Source organism: Fukomys damarensis, unplaced genomic scaffold (genome assembly GCF_012274545.1).
Source record: "Fukomys damarensis isolate Sample0158 unplaced genomic scaffold, DMR_v1.0_HiC HiC_scaffold_39, whole genome shotgun sequence".
Lineage (NCBI taxonomy): Eukaryota > Metazoa > Chordata > Mammalia > Rodentia > Bathyergidae > Fukomys > Fukomys damarensis.
In genome coordinates, this window is record NW_022900951.1 from 49,536,235 (window position 1) to 49,557,221 (window position 20,987).

The 20,987-nt window shown below is 39.4% G+C and overlaps 1 protein-coding gene across 4 annotated transcripts in view; it reads right to left on the bottom strand.

The window, feature by feature from the left end:
- Arhgef9 (Cdc42 guanine nucleotide exchange factor 9) overlaps positions 1-20,987 on the bottom strand; it is a 209,908-nt gene that overhangs the window by 155,623 nt on the left and 33,298 nt on the right. The window lies entirely within an intron of this gene.

Consider the following 20,987-nt stretch of genomic DNA (forward strand, 5'->3'; position numbering starts at 1 on the left):
TGTACTGGATAGCCCTAGATATGCTGAAAGGAAGTATTCAAATATTTTGTTTCATTACACAAGCATTTTTTTTCCATTTGGGGGATTTAATTTATGATTCATTAGGCATCAGTTTGTTCAATGTCCAATCATACTATCTTTTACTTCAATAAAATGAAACATCTCCTGATGGCTTCAGCTACAAATAGCAGAAGCAATACTCAGCCAAACTGGCTTGATTTGAAAAGGTAAGCCTAGATGGAACTCAGGCTCAATAAAAGAAAGATAAGCCATTTGATCTAAAGACCAATATATAAACTGTTCACAAGCCAACTTGCATCTTCTAGGACCTAAAAGCTTGAAAACTCAGCCCTATAGAATATGATGCCTGTCAGTGCATTTTCTCATTCATTCCAGGCCTACAGTAAAGGATTTATTTCTGTACCTCTTTCAACAGAAGTTGTAAGGTCACCTTAGCTATAACAGTGATCAAACAGATGAGGGAAAGAGAGTTATTTGATTGGTCTGAATATTAGCAATAGATTCTGGTATGAAAACTCAGCCACTAGCTCTGTGAGGACAAATCTTTTAGAGACAAGTGCCTGAACTGCAACCCAAAATACACTTATATACTGCAATGTGCCAGCACTGAAATTAAACCTGAGTACTGAGGTTCTAGCTTAGAAAAAAACAACTCATATATTAACATCTTTTTTCTTGAAAGAAAAACAAATAACACACACATTCCATAGGTTTGTCACCACTGCACAAACTCAACCAAATGGATCCAGAAATTTTTTCGGTAAGATCCAGTTGCTGCCTCAAAGTTCACATTGTTAAGAGCCTGGTATTGTCAAGGGAGAAAAATACTATCCTCCCAAAAGAGCGAAAAACATCATATTACAATAATAATGCACACCAATGTTTATAGCAGCATGATTCATAATAGTTATATATGGGAAGCAGCCTGTATGTCCATCAACAGATGAATGGATAAAGAAAATATGCTATCTATACATAATGTTCATATAAGATAAACTGTTACTCGGCTATATAAGATAAATTTAAGACATTGGTAAGAAAATGGATATACCTGGAAAATAAAATGTTAAGTATACTAAATATACACACTTAAACGCCATATGATATCTCTCATTTGAGTAAGGTAAAGTGCAAATAAAAAGCAATATAAAAGTCTGATAGAAACAGTGAAACAGATCTTTTGAAAATGGGAAAGGGTCAAAGAGACTGAGGGTGAGAGGAGATGGAGAGGGGATGTAAAAAACGTAAGATGTGTCATGTGTATATACCAAATGCCCACAATTATGTTGTAAACATGAACTAAAAATAATAACAATGAAAATGTAGGGCCAGGGAATTAGCTCAGTGGTGCTGCTGGTACAAGGTGCTGAGTTCAATCCCGGTACCATCACATATGCAATCCTAGCACTCTGGGAGGCTGAGGCAGGAAGATGGCAAGTTCAAGCCCAGCCTGGGCAACTTGGCAACTTAGTGAGACCCTGTCTCAATATTATATATATATATATGCATACATATATATATATATATGTATACACACACATATATATTCATTCCCTATATTATATAAACCTATTCCCTAAGATGAATGTAAACTTCACGAACTGCAAATATTTACTACTAATAATAATATTATTATTTACTAATAAATAATATTAATAATAGTATTATTATTTACTAATAATAGTATTTACTAATAAAATTGGAAAAAAATTTTTAAAGTTTAACCAAATGGGTCAAGGGTTATACATATGAGAACGAAAGATAAGCTTATAGAAGACCAGCCATTAGCCACTTGATTGGATAAACCTCCCACACCACAGCAGCTTCCAACTGATAAACATTAGCTTATACCTTCAAAAATGTCTTAGATGGGAGTTACTGCCAGGTTGTTCTGGGACTTTCTGACATTTCTCAAGCACCTCTGACCCATAAACCAGGCACAGAAAGACAAATACACTAGAGATCCTTATGTGGGCCCCCATTCAAATTATGCTCAGAATTATCCCAAGAATTTTATCAAGCAGCCCTAGTGATTCTAATCATTTATATAGAGTCCAATTGTCTTAAGCTTTCTAGGGTTAAGAGTGTATTGTAAGAATTTCCCCTTACTGCACTGGACAAGTCACAAGAAACTAGAATCGCTGAAACTCCACCTCCAGGTTTGTCTTTCTCAAGTAATGTTCCAGGAAGACTGAGGGATGAGAGAATTTTCTCAGTCTGCCTAAAGAAGCCATCTGTATTTGCTCTGCTCTTCCTTCATCCCTGTCCCTCAGCACTGATGTTACCACTAGCCCTAATGCAATGTCCTAGCATCATCTATAATCTGTACAGTTTTCTAGAGCTGTATGAAATCTATCTAAGGCAGCAATATTCTATGAGACAAATTATTAGTATAATAACAATAGCAACAGACTCAGCAATGCCCTTTCAAAAATTTGCTGAGTCAAAAGTATGCCATAACAAACTGAAGGTTATCTCTAACCCTTCACTGTCTATTGAGCAACCCTGGCCAGGGTGTCATGCCCTTGGGCTGGATACGAAGCTCCAGTCACCAACTGGGGTCTCTTGCTGTCTTCATTCCCTGAGATAAGAACATACCAGGAGAAACCTAAAGAAGCAGGGGAGCTCAAAAGGCTTCACATTCCTGAGGTAAGCTAGACATACCTTGGGACTTATACCTGAGTTCTTGAATTTTTTTCTGTGATTCCGCTGGGACTAGTCCTGGAAGCCTTCATTTTTCCTATGACTTTAGGCCTAGCCTTGGAGTTTCCTAGGCAGGGTGGGGGTAGGGTTCTAGGTTTCCAGAATGGTAGGAGGAGGGGGCTAAAACTACATGAAGAATCTGTCCTCCGTGCCTCCCACATGCATAGTTCTATACTCATCAACACCAGAGGGTAGGTGGGCAAGGCAAAGAGAAGGAAAGTCATTTTTTATCCATTTGACAGATGCCATGTTAGGAGGGCTGTAGGTGGGGGGAGGAGCAAGGGAGGAGACAGGTTGGAACTAAGGGTTCTAATGTCTAAATGTGGCCATCTGGTCTAAGGTGATGAGAGCAAAAACAGCATTTAGTCAGGAGCATTGTGACCTCTCCTGTCTGTCTGGAGAATAGGAAGGAAAAATACTTTTTAATCAATTTATACCAACATCAAGTCTCAGTATGCACCCAGGATACAGGCTTGCAAAGCTTTAGGCCTTGGCATGCATTTCCAAAGTGAATGTAAGGGTTTCCAGGGGAGTCATTACAACACAGAGAGGAAATCTGCATCTAAATAGCCCATCAGAAAGTAGAAGATAGTTTCCCTCTGCCTGTTGGCAGTAAGAGAAAAGACATCCAGCCAAGGCCAAGACACCAAGAGTGTTTCTAGTCCCTAGCAGCCTTTTGTGTTCAGGAGTTTCTCCTGACAAAATCTATCACAGTCCTGGGTTCCTAGCAGACAGTCATTAAATGGTAGATGATGGATGGCAGGGGCATTCAGTGAGCGACAACTGGATATCAAAGTAAGCGACTGACTCAAACTAGATGATTTGGCCTCTTCTTAGACACTGTTTTAAAGACTGTTTTAGAGACACAACATCTAAACTCAGTCTTCCAGACAGGACACAAGAGACTCAAAATCAGATCTACCCTCAGGGTCCTGGAGGGATGGCACCAGGTCTATGTCTGCAGGAAAAATGCTTGTGCCTGTAACAAACAAACTTTAAGTAAGCTATTCAAGCTTATATAAAAGAAATTTCCTTCTGTCTGGGCTAGGTAGAGGATGTGGTGGTGGGAAGGGAGGGGAACTCAAGGAAGCTGATTGGGAAAAAAAGCATCCAGTAAGTGTCAGGGTTTGAAGCTACTCTTCTTGCCTTTGTCCAGGACAAAAAAGCCTAAAGGATATTGGATTGTTTTATTCAGAGGTGATCAAGATTATAGTCTCAAAACAGCTATCACAACTAGATCAGTCCTCCATTTTTATACATAAGAAACCTGAGGCTCCAGGAAAAGTTGTTTAAAGTATTAATCTAGCCAACACCAGAACTAACATTAGAAACCAAGCCTACAGTCTTGCAGAAGAATGTATGTCAATTGTTTTCACACCCTACACTCCTATTTTCTTTCTTTTCTTTTTTTTTGTACCAGGGATCGAATTTGGGACCTTGCACTTGCAAGTCAGGCAGCGGCACCACTGAGCTAAATCCCGGACCCCCTACACTCCTATTTTCAAAAACAAAACACTTAGCTGCTCCTTTCATTTAAAAAAAAGTAACTGTGCAATGACAGATATTCATTTGTTTCCTATCAGTGAAAAATACAAACATCATAATTGTGGCTGGAAGCACATCTGATGGGGGCCAGTCCTCCCTACAGAATAAATAGTAACTTGGAATTGTTCCATAATTAGCACCCTGGCCCAGTAGGTCCAGCTAGGTATCAGCCGCCCAGGTGGGTGGCCAGAGCATCTGGACTCATCTCTTCCCCAAAATGACTTTGTTCTTTACATGTGCCCTTGCAATGTGACTCATTTCCCTATTGGATCAATATTAGCTAAGCAGCTATACTTGTAATAGTATAGGTTGATGGCAGTTTGACCCACGTTGTACCCACATTGTGACTTTGCTGTATAAATTACCCCTGACAAAGAGCCTTGGTGGCAACCCACTTGAGACCTCTCTTGTCTCTCAGGAGCTATCTCTAAATATAAACATTTCCTACTCTTAACCTCCATTGTTCCTTGGGATTCATTCTTCAATTTAAAGGGACACAAACTCTGCACTTCTGACATCTGGCAGGTTGGGAGCTATATTTCTCCCATATTATCACATCATGTTGTAAACCTAAAATATAAATAAAAATTTTAATAAACAACCAAGAAAATATTGATCCCAGTATTTAAATACTAATACAGTATGTGCTTTATACAAATTGCCACACAAAGAGAAATTTAAAACTAGTAATATTAACAATTTAATGCGTGAAGCATTTCTGCAATTTTTTCCCTGAGCTTTACTGTAGAGAACACTGTTTTAGATATTTCTGGTGCTTTTTCCTCCCACAGTTCTACAGACATTATCCCTTCAGTACTAAAACCAGTTCTTCTTGTTCTTCCCTGAGGGTTCCAAAGAGGTCTGACCTATCTCGGAAATTAAAGGATAAGAACAACTCAGAATGATGGTTGAGTAGAGAGACTTTCAGAATCATTCTCATCACCAGATATCTTTGCTTGAGAATCTCAAATTAAAATTAAAACTAAAACGTAAATGCTAGTAGAAAACACAATGACATAGGAAGACTGGGTTTTAAGCTTGGCTCAATTACTGACTTCTTGTTATGAACTCAGAGAACTAATTTTAAATAAAAAGCTAGGTGAAATAAACCAGACATACAAGCTTAAATACCGTTCTCTCATTTGCAAAGTACAAATAAAGAGCAAAATAAAAGATTGGTAAAAGGAATTAGGAAGATGAGATTTTTTTTGGTAAATGGTAAAGGGTCTAACAGACCAAGGGTGAGGTGAAAAGGGAATGAAAAGGAGTCATACAAATATTTAAGAAGTGTCAATGTACATGTACCAAATATCTACAATGAATGTAACGTTATATGTCACAACATTAACTAAAAAATGACAATAATAGTAACAAAAATGGGTAAAGGGGATCTAGAGAAAGAGGGGTGGCAGGAGCATGAGAAGGGGAAGGGAAATAAAATGAATCAAAATATTTTACGTACATGTACCTACTCCCTAAAATGAAAACAAATTTTATGTACTGCAAACATGTCCTAAATAGATACATGAAATAAAGTAGACATTATTTTTGAACAATGCTGCTGACGTGCTTTTCAAAAGTTTTGTGTTTTTTTTTTTTGCTTTTGTTTTGTCTTTTTGCCCTGAGGATTGAGCGCAGGCTAGAAAAGCACTCCACCACTGATCTGCATCCCTCGTCCTTTTTATTTTGAGACAGGGTCTCACTAAGTTGCCCAGGCCTTAAGCTTGTGACATCTCCTATGCTCACCACATCTGTCAGTCTCACTAGAAACTGTGATCATAAGATTGTACTACTGTTCTCAGCTCTAAAAGTAGGTAGGCTTTGACCCAGGGAGGGGTAGTGTCCAGTACAGAGATGGTTTTGAGTTCCATGAGCAGAAGCAAAAGCAATACCTCTTCCAGCCAATTCAAGCCATTTGTATCTTCTGACCCAAAGTATCTTCTCCCAAAAATTTAAGCAGGACCTCTTCTGTTTAGCATATTATAGTTTCCAAATTGTATTCACACTTATGATCTCATTAGATTTTCTCAGAAATTGAGATAGGCAGAGAAAGAATAAATTGTTCCATTTTAAAGAAGAAGAATCAGGCCTAGACAAAGGAAGTCACTTAGCTACTCCAGAAGCAGAGGCCAGAAAAAAGAAAAAAAACAGATCTTTTAACTCAAGCTCCAACATTCTTTTCTCAATAAAAAAGCTAACATTTATTGAATGCCTAAGATGTATAAGAGATAAATCTAAGGTTTTACATATACAAATATTTCATCCCAGTATAAAGATCAGGAAACTTAACATTCAGAGATGAAGTGATTGATGAAGAACACACAGGGCCAGAATCAGGACTCAAGAAGTTTTACTCTCAAACCAGTGCTCCTAAATGCTGCTCTCCACAACACATCCTCACACCCCTAGTAGATATGATTCAATAAAGTTCAGTCAAGAAATCGCTAATATATAGTATAGTATATCACCCTAAAAGGTAGAGAATGCATTATATTTGCTTATATATCTATAAAATGTTTTTCTGGAAATACTCATTGGTGATCTCTGCAGAGAGAAGCTGGGTTGCTAGAGGACAGGAGTGGGAAGGAAGACTTTTCACTGTGTACTCTCTTGTACTTTTTAAATTTTGAACCTTGTATTCCCTTTTCAAAACTAAAAATTTTAATTGAGGCCTCTAAGGTCAAGTGAGCTGAGAAAATTGCTTGGCTGTTTCTTGGTAGCGCTGTGGCAGCTATCCCTTTCCTATTTACCGTTCTGCCTTCTCAAAGTTGAAGAAAAAAGGGGTATCTTTCCCCTTTAATCCTTCAGTCCCCTCTTGCTTATCTAGAAGGGTCAGTACTATAGTCATTCTGCAGCTTTTAACAACACAAATAGAAATGGAAACAGATTATGCTAGGCTTCAGCAGAAAACCAATGGAAATTGAAAAATAATGCATTGGCAGCAAGAAAGATGAAAAGATACAAAAGGCCTTTAACCTCAACACTTAGTACCCAAAGCCTGACCTCCAGATTCCCTTCACCTTCTTTTTACCATTCTGATTCAATGTACCTAGCCTTCCCTCTCCTGAGCTCAGAACAGCAGAAATAAACAAGCTATACAGGCTCTATGAAAAGAGAAACAGTAAGCCCAGGTGGACTTTAATCTTCACATTAAAGCCAGAAAAGAGTCAGCTCATATGGTCTGTAAGGCCTCTAAACTTTGGTTCTTGGATTTCCACAATCTTATTCCTCAAGAGTTGGCAAAATCTTTCAAAGATCAACCTTCAAAAATAGTTTCCTCTGGCCTACCCTTAGGTAGATCAGCCCCACATGGCTTCTGTACCCAGCAAGCTGTGATGAGGTGGGTGGCCAAGGTAGATCAGGTGTCTCATGAGATCCTCCTCCACAAGAGGCTTAAACAGGCAGCACAATTCTCTCTCACAACAGCTTAACATCTTTTCTAATGCTTCACTGCCTCCAACATACAAGAAATGAGTGGGACAAGTGAGACATGAGCTGCTGTAGCAAGGAGAAAGGGTTAATTGGTGTGCCTCTTATGAGCAAGCAGGAAAAATGATTGAAAAGGCTGGACCCCATGCAGCCTCTTCCTTCCCTGTTCTTTTATACATATATACTTAAACTGCTTATTCCTTTAGCATTAGGAACCACTGAGTAGCAACTTGGGGCCATGAGAGTACATTGGGTTGGGAGTTCAAAGACATAGCTTCTAATACTAAATCCATTGTCACTTAATCCTATGTCCCCAGTCTCAATGCCCCCTTCTCTGAACCTCAGTATCCTCATCTGTAAAATGGACACAACGATGGTTTAACCAAACGGTGTGGGGAAATCTTAGAGAAATTAAGTGAAGATGAGTGATAAGCTCTTCAATTATCTCCAAATTACCTTTAATTAAAACCAGGATGAAATGAAAAAAGTAAATAGCAACACATGCTCAACTACTTATTTATGCAGTACTGGAGATTGAACCCAAGTTCCTTTCACTGAGGTACATCCCTAGCCCTTTTTACTTATTTTGAGACAAGGTCTTGCTAAATTGCCCCAGTTGGGCTAAAATTTTCAGTACTCCTCCCTCAGCATTCTGCAGGACTGGGATTACAGGCATGAACCACCACACCCAGGTTCATTGACACCATTTTACAAGACAATTTCCCTATTCTTTGTCACAATGTATTCTTGTACCTCCCAAATCCCATAAGACATAAAAATTGAGCCTATTTTATAAGGGCAGAAAACTAAGGCTCAGGAATATTTTGTCTACAATCTCTATGGGGAGATTGTGGGGGTGAGCTACATAATCTACTTCCTGATCCCCTCCTCATCAACAAAACAGATGAAATTACCATGAGCACAAACACTCAGAAATAAGTTACTCTCCCAAAGCCAGAGCTGGCACCCTAGGCTACTTCCTGTGGCAGGTATAGGTAACCCGGCCTTGCTTTTCCCAACTTAGGAAGAAGCCCCTGCCCACAATGCTTCCTTTTACCTCACTATTTGGGATTCCCAGGACTCCAGACTTTCTAATTACCTAAATTATGCAAACCTGTTTTTTTTTGGTTTTTGTTTTTTTTTTTGTTTGTTTTTTTTTTGGCCAGGTCTGGCCGAGTGTTGAAAAGCATTTGTATGGGTGAGGATGAACCCAGTATAATTGTAACCATCCAGATTCCATGAAGGTCATTCCCTTGGCCCCCCTTTTGGCCTTTTCTTCTGTGAATGCTTTGATATGTCAGGCACACTTCATAATTGACATTAAAACCAGCTTTGTTCATCCTCAATGCATTTTCTTCTTAACATATCTGAGCTTTGACATTATCTAAGGTTAATAATGGTTGCTTTACCAGTACAACAGTAAGACTCAGGAGAGTTGAACCTGACTGAGGCATAGCCTAAGAAGCAAAATATCAAGTGCAACTCATGTATCTTGGTTTTAATTCCAAAACTGAGACATGGTCATGAGACTTCAACAGTAACCCCAGAGGAAGGTCTAGGTCTTCTGAACTATGGTAGGCCTGGCATATTCTGATTTCTTTTCTTACTGCTTCCTAGCCTTTATTGAGAAATAAATTTCAAGCTCCAGCCTTTGGTACCAAGGGCCAGAAAGGTTTCCCCAGGACACCGTGACCTGGTTTCTAGCTTAAGGAACTCTAAATATAGCAGCCACTCATTAGTGAGGCCAGATGGCCCAAGATGCTATGCCTAAGGCCTGGATTGTGGTCATTAAGAACATGTCTGGTCTCTCATTCCACTACTAACACAAGAGAGGCCAGGCCACTGCCAAGTGGGGTATTCCTTTAGGCATCCTACCATTTCCCCTCTAACCCATAATTTAGATATACTTGCTCTGTTATTTCATTACTATGGAAAACAAAATTTAATATTCAATCCAATTTTCTAAGATACTGCTTCATAATCACATCACTCCATAATGGTTCGAAAGTGAACTGAAGAATGAAAGAGTAAGCTCAAGCTTTCTGCATTGATCAGTGCAAATTTGCTTTCTTCATTCTTTCACATTTGCCTATTAACTCACAAGGCTTACATCTGAGGGCTCAGATCTGAGCCCTGTTTGTTTGTCTTGTGAGTCTGCTACACCATTTTAGCATCTATTTTATCACTGAGTTCACAGACTTGATTTCAGGATAAAAAAGGCCCTAGAAAACTTATGGAAGCCCACCAACTGTGGCTAGTTCTCTACCATACTACTTACAAGAGAGTAATAGAAGGCTGATCCTATGGGTAGGATATTTTCTGCATAGAGCTTTCTGAAGCCTGTGAACATGTCACATGGATGTGTTCAAGTGTGTTTCAAAGGAAGACTGTCATTCCTTCTTAAATTTATTCTTAAGAGTGTGTTTCAGGGATAGGATTGTGTACCCTGGGGATAAGAGCATATATGAATGTGAATATCAGTGTATCTCATGTATATGAATATATCGTTATGCCTTATATACATCCAGGTGTGTTTACACATGCAAATGTATACAAGCATGCCTCATGTGTGTTATTATATATGCCCTGCTTATGCTGTGAATAAATGAGTTCACTGCATGCTTAACTGTGTTTCAAATTTGTCAGTGTGAAAACATGCCCCACCTGTGTATGCCTGATATGTGTCACAAACATACTCCACGTCTGAATGTGTTGTGTATATCACATGTGACTATAGCATTTATAGTATGTGTGGGTGTGGATGAAGGGCATGAACAGGGAACAAGGCTAAACTAGTTTTCCTCCTCAACAACTTGTTCCTACCAGCTAGCATTCCTTAAATTCATGTGGATTGGTCTGCACATAAGCAGGACAAAAAAACCTCAGTTCAAATTGTGCTTTTTCCAAGAGCTAAATAGAGAGGACAGGATAAAAAAATCAACTAACTCTAAGACTTTCAGTGAGTCCCCTGCATCTCCTTATGCCACATTTTTCCCAGAAATACTGTCGGGGAGTGAATTCAATATATGAGATCTTTCTTACTCTTATCTAGGACTTCTCAATTTAAGTATCCTGAATTAATTGTGGTTCGCCATCACCACCACAAAGTGTCTGTGCACAGATGTGTACACATGGATTAGTACCTGCAGATGTCTCATCCTAGCTAGGCCCGCTCTAGGAAGCTACACTGGTTGCCATTCCACACTCATTTTCCCAGTGGCCTGAGCCAACTGGAATAAACCTGATAAAGACACAGTCTCAAAGACATACAATCTGCAAAAAAGCCCTGGCAAAACAACATGTGGTTTATCCAATCATTTTTCCTCATCCTTTGGAAGGACTGTGGTAAGGGTAAGGAGCTAGCTTTTAAACTTATTGTCTACTCTTTAAGAACCAGGACAGATAAATCTACAAAGAGAAAATATCCAAACTAAGCAGGGCACAAAGGACTGCAGAATTCAGGGTCACTTTTTAGCACTGGCACAACCTCTCATGGGTTCCTAGACAATACGGCATCTACATAAACTTATTATAGATCTAGTAGATGTATCTGAAGTGCTTATTTACGGCTCAGTGCTAACCAGGCTAGAGTTATCTAGTGGCATGTGTCTAGAACCCTTTGCTATCTTAACTTTTATTTTTAAAAACAGAAGATCAACAGGACGTAGTGGCACAGGCTTCTAGCACTCTGAAGGCTGAAGCAAGAGGATTGCTACGAGCTTTAGGCCAGCCTGAACTACATAGCAAGACCTTGTCTCAAATTCCATAATAAATAAATAAATAAATAAATAAATAAATAAATAAATAAATAAATAAATAAATAAATCTAAGTTATAGACGTCGCATTCAAAGTCAACTGGTATTGATAGATTGAAATAGCAAGCTCCATATGCTGGGCTTTTCCACTGTCTACTAAGCATGCCTCTGTCTATTAAGAAGGAGCACTAATCAAAGTCAATCAAAGCAATTCTTGAAAATAAGTTTAGCATTGCCCAACTAACAGGGTCATGGAGAACAGAATAATTGTTAGGAACAGAAAACGATACATAGTTTTTTATCTTCTTGCCCTGTTCCTAGCGCAGTGAGTTTCCAAACAAAAGATATAGATAAAGGTGAAGACAGTTAATTTGTTCCATGTAGGCCAGTGGTCAAAAACTTTTTAATTTTTAAATCAACTCTTCATCATACCATGAAAATCCAGTAATCTTCATCAAAAATCCTAACCAAGTACTTGGGGGTCAAAACAGGTTTTTAATTTCCAACTTCTTAGGTGGTTCTGGTTTGATGGACTTAAAAAGATACTAAATAAAAACACAATTAATGTTGCCTTTCCTCGAAGCTCATCTTTTAGTTTTGCAAGCAATATGAAGAGAGAAAGCTAGCTTGCTATACATAGGAACATGTGTGCGACTCCATGGGAAATGGAGATAGAAGTAAATAAAAGCTTTTGGTTTAAAAAAAATAATCCCAACTTTCCATCAAGTACCCAAGGTATGGGGCAGTCACAGCGTTTTTCTCCTTCTTGTGGAGAGAAGAGTCCTCTGGGCTACAATAGAGACTGAGACATAAAGACAATGGGATTTTTTCAAGGTCACTCACTTCATATTTGCAGACCCCTGGCACAGTAGCAGTTACCTGTAGATTTTTGTCTCAAAGAATTCTAAGAGAATGTGAACCCTAATTTACAGTCAAAGAGACTGACTTGCCCAAGGTCACAGAACTAAAAATTATGGAAAATCCATCATCCATATTGATTTCCCAAACTACTCCTGAAAAGCCAGAGTGGCTTGAACATCTCACAGATTCAAGCACCAATCCCTATTGTTCTAGTTCCAGCACTACTACCAATGTACTGTAAAGGACTTTGAGGAAGTCCTTTTCCTTTCTAGGCCTTGTTCCCCAGCTTCTACAATGACAAGAACAGATTCAGTTTTACCACCCTTTCCCTACGAGATAAAGCTGTCTGAATGATTTATATGTCAGTGTAACTTCTACAGCTTCAGCCCAGAACACGCTGGGAACAGCTCATGACAATGAATCTTTGGGCTTAATTTTTCTCACCTGTAAAATGGAGATAATCTGTGCCCTACCTACTTCACAGGGCCACAGGAAAGATCCAGTGAGCAGGACAACATATATAAACCCACTGAAAAGTGCAGTGTTTAAGAGGGAGAGTCAAGAATCAAGTATCTACTAGTCCTGAATGCTTTTCTCTAGATTCAAGGAGACTGTACATGTGTTCTGTCCAATAAATCTTCTTCAGTCCTCTTTTGCAGTTGAATCTGGATTTGCAACACAATCATCTTAGTTGCCTGCAAGGTCCAAAGTAAATTAATAAATCCTCCCACTCTCTGGGTCCTAAGTACTACGGGGTCTTATCATTGTGCCTTTGTTCTGAGCCTTGTCACCAAGCCAGAATTATCAGAGCCCCTTCCCCTCTTAAAGACACCTAGCTCCTCCTGGGTTCCAATCCCAATGCCAAGGCACCCACTGCCCAGCCCTTGTCAGCCAGCACAGTTCACACGGAGAGATGGAAGAGTCGGCGGAGGAGAGGCTGTGGGAGGTTCAACTAAAAGTAGATGCTGCCTTTAGGCACCACACTATGAGCGGGTGGGGGTGGATTCTTAGCACATCCTTCCTGCAGCCAGCTGGGCATGGAGGTGTGTAGCTTCCCTTCAGCTAATGAAGGCAGGCAGGCAGAGAAATCAGCTGCCAGAACCATTCCCAGAGCTGCCTATGGATGTACAATGCTGACCTCTTTGGGGCCTTGAGGGCAGATGGCTACTCAGCAAAAGGCTGCATCCACAGCTTCCTTTGCTCAAAGGGCTAATGTGGACTAAGGAACACTCTGTATTCTCCTCACTCACATCCCACTGCCTGCCACTCCAAGGGCTGCTTACATAATACTCTTATTATTCTCTTTTAATTTTTACAGACTCTTCTCAGTTCACTTACTCCAGCTAAATCTGAAAAAGCATTCAAGTATCTAACCGAGTACAGAACACTATAAGGTAGCATCTGACAGTGAAAAAGGGCCTGAGAATAAAAATCACAGGTCTATCATTGTAACCTTGGATCCCATTTTCCCTTAGTTTCTTCACCTGTAAAAAAAGGGGGGGTGATGGGGGCAGTATGCTGCACACCTGCCATGTGTTTTAAAGTCTGCCATTAAGCAATTCTCAGGGAAGCTCTCCTCCAGTCCATCTCTGGATGTCCTATCTCTCCAGCAGTTTGGTTGATCTAGGCAGAGCCATCCTCACTCTCCTAATTCCAATTCCCCTAGTGAGTAAAGTCTATATTAACAAAATGGTTGCCTGGAACTTTAGATTCTGTCCTCCAGAAGTTTCATTTGAGGGTCCATTTGAGAGCACCAGTCTTGTATAGAAACCATTTCTTAACTTCAGTGACACAGAAACAGAGGTGCAGGTAGAAAAGGCCTTGATCAAGATCTGGAAGTGAAAGAATCAGGGCTTAATCTTAGGGCTCTTGAGGGCTTTTCCACTGTATTTACCCCCTTACTGTAAGTCTGATTTCTATATACCATCTTTCTACCACACTGTTACCAACTCTTGACTCTGGTGTTCAAAGTTCAAACGATGGATCCCCATCAGGGGCCTGCAACTAGTACAGAAGAGTGTCACAGACAAAAAGATCTATATTTAGATATGTCCCACTCATCTTTCCTCCAATTTGCTCCCATTGTCCTTCCTTTAAAGCATCCTCTTAGAATTTGCTCCATGTCAGTAGCTCTTCAATTCTCAGTCATAACTGCATCCTGACCACAAATCCACAATGCAGGCTACATTACAGTGAGTGGTGACAAGATTCCTGAGTTCTAGGTCAGTCATTACCACTACCTACTGTGTAACCTTGAGAATGTCATTTAATCTAAGCCTGACTTTCCAAATCTACTTTTAGGTCTGGGAAAGGAGCTAAAGAAACAACCAGGGAACTTTATTGAATTCTTATTACTATTAATAGTAGTAGTATTAACTAAGTGAATTGCTTCTAAATACCACAGGAAGGGACTCAGAGCTGTCAAAGCAGCTAATTCCTTACCTGCTAGACTTCCCCAGATCTAGGATACTGGTTCTGTATCAATATGAGGCAATTCTCAATTACTCAAAAGACGTTTCATTAACATGTTGAATCCTAAACTGTTATGCTGCTGCTATTCAAATCACTATAGGGCTCCCTTCCTTGCTTGGTAGCTACAGTTCAACTATTATAGAAGAAATCTAATCCAAATGCACTTAAGAAGGCAAATCTGTTACCCCAGACTCACTCTGATTCTATATCTCAGAAATCTTTGGATTATCTGCTGGTTTTGAATGATATATATAATCATTTTGATCATTAATGTTAATCATAAAGCAAATTATTAGAGCTAGAAGAAAACAGATATCTAACCCACCTATCCTATTTTTCAAATGAGAAAAATACACTTCAGAAGGAAGAAATAATTTATCTGAAATTACTCAGCAATGAACAGAATATTCACACAAATGTGAAAGATGTTTTTTCCTGAATGATTCAAGCCATCTCACAGTTGATTAGCTGTCCTTTGGTATCTGTGGAAGACTGGCTTCTGGGCTCCTTTTGGACACCAAAATCTGAATATGCTCAAGCCCCTTATATAAAATAGTGTACTACTCACGTATAACCTATGCACCTCCTTCTGTATACTTTTTTATTTCTAATTTTCCTTTTTCTGTGTGAGAATAGACCAAGTGCCTTGTATGGGCTAGGTATAGAGTCTCCTGTATACTGTAAATCATCCCTATTTATAGCACTTAATACAATATAAATGCTATGCAAATAGTTTTCATACTGTATTAGTATTTAATATGTATTTTCATTTTTATATTTTTTTCAAATATTTTTTATCTGTGGATACAGAGGAACCTGTAGATACAGGGTCTTTTTGTATTTTAAATCGAAATAAGTATCAGATTTTTCATTCTCTAGGGTTGAGTCCTTTTTAGAGTGGGCACAAGTGTCTAGAACTCATCAAGGCCCCCACAACTCCTAGAATAAAATCTCACCACCTGCAAAGCCTGCCAATTCACATATGTTATAAGCTACACTTAAACTAAGATTACTATTTACTTTGAAACATTCCACAGCAGTTATTCTTTCCCCTGGCTGAGCATTCCGAGTACCTCCAAGGAGCTTTTAGAAAAATATTGATGACCAACCACGACCAACTCAATCAATTTCCCCCAGAAAGTCTACAAATTGTTACCCTTGTTAACTCCCCCAGGTGACTGCAGTGTGCAGCCAAGGTAGAGAACCACTGGGCTAATAGAAACAATTCAGTCAAGCAATATAATCCCAGCTACTTGGGAAGCTGAGAGCAAAGGCATAAGGATCACAAGTTCAAGGACAGATTGGCCTCCTTGACTTCCTTAATGAGAGTTTGTCTCAAAAGCAAAGGTGGGGGGTCTGGGTATGTATCTCAGCAGTCCCTGGTTTCAATCACCAGTATTGAGAAAACACACACACACACACACACACACACACACACACACACACACAAACATGCACCAGGTTTTTCCAAGAGAAAAAAGGAAAATGAGACACAGAAACTACAGTTGTGGCACTGATCCTCAGCCAAATTCTGTACATTCTGTATCCAGTTAAGAAACCTGGTTTGTGGGCACTGAAAGAAAACAAAAGCTTTATAGCCTGTAACCACATTTACCAGAAGTAAGGCACCAATTTTAATCCTTTTTCTGTCAGGGACCATAAATTTGGTAGATGATAGCTATAATCCTAGCTATCTTGATGCATACAAAACATTTAAAAAATCCCATATGATGTTATCCTTATTAACACATCTGTAGGACAGATGACAGCTTAGCCCCATGGAGTCTGCACTGGTTGACTAGATACATACATAAACTAACAGCTCTGTCTCCAAGAAGTTCTAGTGAAATGTCAGAGGAGCCATCATATTAAACATTCTTTAAATCAACTACTTGAAACTCAGTTTTGAAATGGTGTAATGCTATAAGACAGTGGTAATCTGTTGTGAGACATGAAGAAAAAATTTAAAACTCAAGAAAGGCTAAAATAGGTAAATCAAAATAGAGTTTATCGGATATAAACTAGAAGAAACTGCCATTTTCTTGCATAGTATGAAGAAAAAAATATTTAACCCATAAAGAGCTAGAATAATGGACCAAACAAAAAATAAAATTTAACAAGAACCCTAAACTAGTTCAAAATGCTAACTTCACAAGAAAAGACTGGACCAGATAGGAAAGTTTCAATCAACAAGCTCAAAAGGCTAATACAGTATAGTGACTCTTAACCCTGACTGCATACTTTAATCACTTTGGGGAGCTTTAAATTAAAAAAAATATTTATATTTCTCAGACCTATTCCATGCCAATTAAATCAGAATCTCTCAGAGCAGGGACAAGGCATGGGCATTTTAAAAACTCCCCAAGTGATCTGACTATTCAGTTAGGGTTGAGAACTAGTAGAAGGCTGTATTATTACATATTTTATAGATGGATTAAAGTCCCTTTTTTTACTTGATCCTGATCAGATAACACTTGGAGTAGCATGATCAGTCCTGGGTAGTACATTTTTAAAGAAATATCGGAAAATATATACAGTGGTACCTCAGTTCACAAACTTAATTCTTTCCATGCTTTTGGTCACAAATGGAATCAAATTTCCCCACAAGGTGGCATTGAACCTAACCACTGAATTTGATTTGGTTCTCATTCAATTCAGTCTGTGACCATAACTGAGGAAAGAATTAAGTTCATAAACTGAGGTAACACTGCATGCTTCAAAATGAAGGATAATTGCATTAAAATTACAAATTCTTGAAAAACATTCTGCTTTTAAGGCTTTAGACAGTCATACTGGTTCACCTTGAAGTCCCAAATAGTAATTTTTCATAAGACTAATGAAAGGGAAATCTGATGCATATTCAAGACAAAAGGTAGCATTTTATAGACTGAAGAATTTTTTGCAAAAGTGTTATATAAAGGAAAGGTATTAAAAAGCACGATAATGCAAGCAAATAAAGATGAGGAAGCAAATATGACTTCAGTGATGACTCACACACACCTCCCTCCCCACCTGATCCTTTCCAGCTTCACACTTGCTGAAAATGATCAACTCTTGAGTCTCCCACTTCTCTATTGGAAAGGCAGACTTACTCTCATCTTACCAATTTCTGACCTTTATTCTCATCTGTAAAACTGAAATAGCAATCATCAGTGCCCACTTCACAGAGCTGATGTGATGTTCAAATCAGAAAGGATGTGAAATCATTTTGTAAAATTTATAGGCCCATGTACTGACAAAAAGTTATTCTAACGTCATTACTGGACAATTCCCAAGCTTTCTCTCTGCTTGAGTCCCTTCCCCATTCTAGCTTTTCTCCATTTTGCACTTTGATACCAGGGCAAACCACAATGTATTAAATACTCTAGAGAGCTAGATCCACCTATGAACAGAAGGAGACAATCTGGGAATATTTTGGAAGACCTAAGCTTTAATTAAGGATTCTTGGAAAGCTAGATACTCAGTTGGAGCAGAGTTGGAAATATGGATAGAAAGTCTAAGATTCACCTCCATTCATTTTTCTGTGGAAAAGGCCACTGGAGCTGGGTCCAGATGCCTTGTATGGGATCTTCTGGTAAGGCAGTTATTTTAAGGGAAGAAAAAAGGCTCAATTCTCATGTCTCTGCCCAGAGTAAACACTCTGAAAGCCAAAAAGAGATCACAGGGTGAGATGGCAGAAAAGCTAAAGAGAAGGAACACCCTTGCAACTATCCGTGTGTCTTCTGGTCCCAGCCAAGCACTCTTAATCTGGGCCTACCCACAGGGCTCTAAAACACCTCACCCATAAGCTTTCCGGCATCCATCAGCTCCCTAGATGAGTAATCATACAGGTGGGGAAGAAAATTTGAACCAACCCTGTTCACTAGCTCTGTGACACTCTCTTCCAACTTCCCAACCTTCCTAATCATAAATTACTGAATTATGCTCTGAATTCCACACTGCAGCTGGGCTGGGCAAGGATACCTAAGCCACAAACAAAATTGGGGCTAACTCCATAAGTAAATGCTGCAGGTTCTGATAGATAAGAGGCTACTTTATGAAAACGAAAAGTGCTGTACAGTTTGTTCCTATCAAGCTATCATTTCACTCTCTTCCTACCAAAGCCAATAGTCTGAGTGAAAAAATATTTTTTTAAGACCTGGAGACTTGGCACTAAAGCTAGGTAGTTAAAGTGGCTCAGTTAATCTCACAGAGAGGGATTTGACCCTGTGAGTTTTCTAATAAATATTTCCAATAGCTAGACAAAGCTAGGCTCTGTATGTCTGCTGTGGACATATTTTCTAAGTATTTGCAAACAAGGAAGGCTATATTTCTTGTCTCCTCCCCAAAATCATCTCCCTAAGCCCTAGTGGGCTTCAGCCCTTGTTGTCCAGTTACAGTGCTGCCTGGGTCTTTAAAGTGTTGCTTCTGCAGCTCAGTTAACACTGAGTGATGAAGGAGTTGCTAGGATATCAGTAGAGGTTATTTTCTGTAATTCCTTGGTGGGGAGCTAAAAACCAAAACTCCTGAGCCTGGATTTTGCCCCTCCACCCAGTAGCAAAAACTTATTCTCTACTTAAAGGAAAGACAAAAGAGAATAATGAGCTTTACTAGGAAAAGTTGAGGCAAATCAGGGAGGAAAACCCCTCTTCACTTCCTTACTTCTCATCCACTTGAGTGGGGGTGGTAGCAGGGGAGGGAAGAAAGAGATTATGGGCAAGATTAAGAGAGAAGGCAGGAGAGGAAGAAAAACATAACAAAATGCACAGGGTTCCATTCCTCTGAACTGCATACATCATTTTCTCCCACTTTTCTCTTTTTGCATGCCCTCATATATCTGAAAGAGAAATGCCAGACCTTTAGGATTCACACAAGTAAAATGTCACATTTTCACCTTTTTTTCTCTACTCAAACTCCCTTCTGGCTGCTCTAAAGTGACCTGCCATCTCACTATGCCCACCCCTTATTTGCGTAGGTAAGTGAATTTGGAAGGTGTGAACTACCACAGCTAAATTACTAATAGGATGGCTCATTAAAACTACTACTCTAGTCTGAAGGGTATCAGAAAGCAAGAGGAGGACTGCCATGGGTGGCACCCATCCATCCTAGCTACATTTACATCCTCAGAAACCCTAGCACAAGAGGCCATTCAGAACTGTGGAAATCAATGCTGTCTTTCCTCATTCCTATCGCCACCATCTTCAGGAGTGTGCACACACACCCACAAAAATACTTCCACCACTCTGCATACAAACATTTCTAAAGGCTTTCTGGCAAGGGTTTGCCAGGTAGCCAGAGGGGAAGGTATTTCATGATACAGCTTAGTTATATACCTGAGTTAAACACTAGCCTTTTAGGCCCCTTCCACTTCTAATGAAAATGAAAAAAAAAATAGTCAAAACGCATTCCAAGTCAAAAAGTGGTGTAGTCCCCATTTCCTTACCACAAAGCTAGGCCAAAATTTCTTAGGTAAAACTTCTCTAAGATACCAGCAACCAAATATCCACGTTTCTCCCACCCTCACTTAATTATAATTTTATTTTCCTTTTTATTTGTTTACAGTTTATCCCCTTCCAACTTCAATTCTAATGGGTGCTCCAAGTTCTACAATACAAGAACTTGGAGTTACCTAATCCAAACATTTCAAAATGCCAGTGTTTAAAGGGAATCTCAAACCCACTGAGGAGGAAAAATTGCCCAAGGTCAAACAGCTACTGAGTAGAGAAAAATCAGATCTGAGCTGCCTGGCATTGAGCCTTTCCCCTCACCAATGCTGTCTCAAAACAAAGTGCCAAGGCACAATACATGATAAAATGCTTAATTGAAATAATATCTCTGGTTAGATACTGTGAGGATTGAATCCAGGGCCTTCATACTGAGCAATATCCCCCAGTCCTTTTTTAATTTTGTATTCTGGACAGTATCTTGCTAAATTGCCCAGCCTCGGCCTCCCAAGTGCTGGGATTACATGCATGTGCCACTGTACTTGGTTAGATTCTCCTTAAGAAGAAGGAAGTTCTTGGATCCACCCTAAGAGGCCTCACACAGGCTATAAAGAATCAATGTTAGCCAGGTGCGGTGGCACATGCCTATAATCCCAGCACTCGGGAGGCTGAGGCAGGAGGATCGCTGAGGATTCGAGTCCAGCCTGGGCTACAAAGTGAGTTCCAGGTCAGTCTCAACTACGTAGTGAGACCTTGTCTCAAAAACCAAAAAAAAAA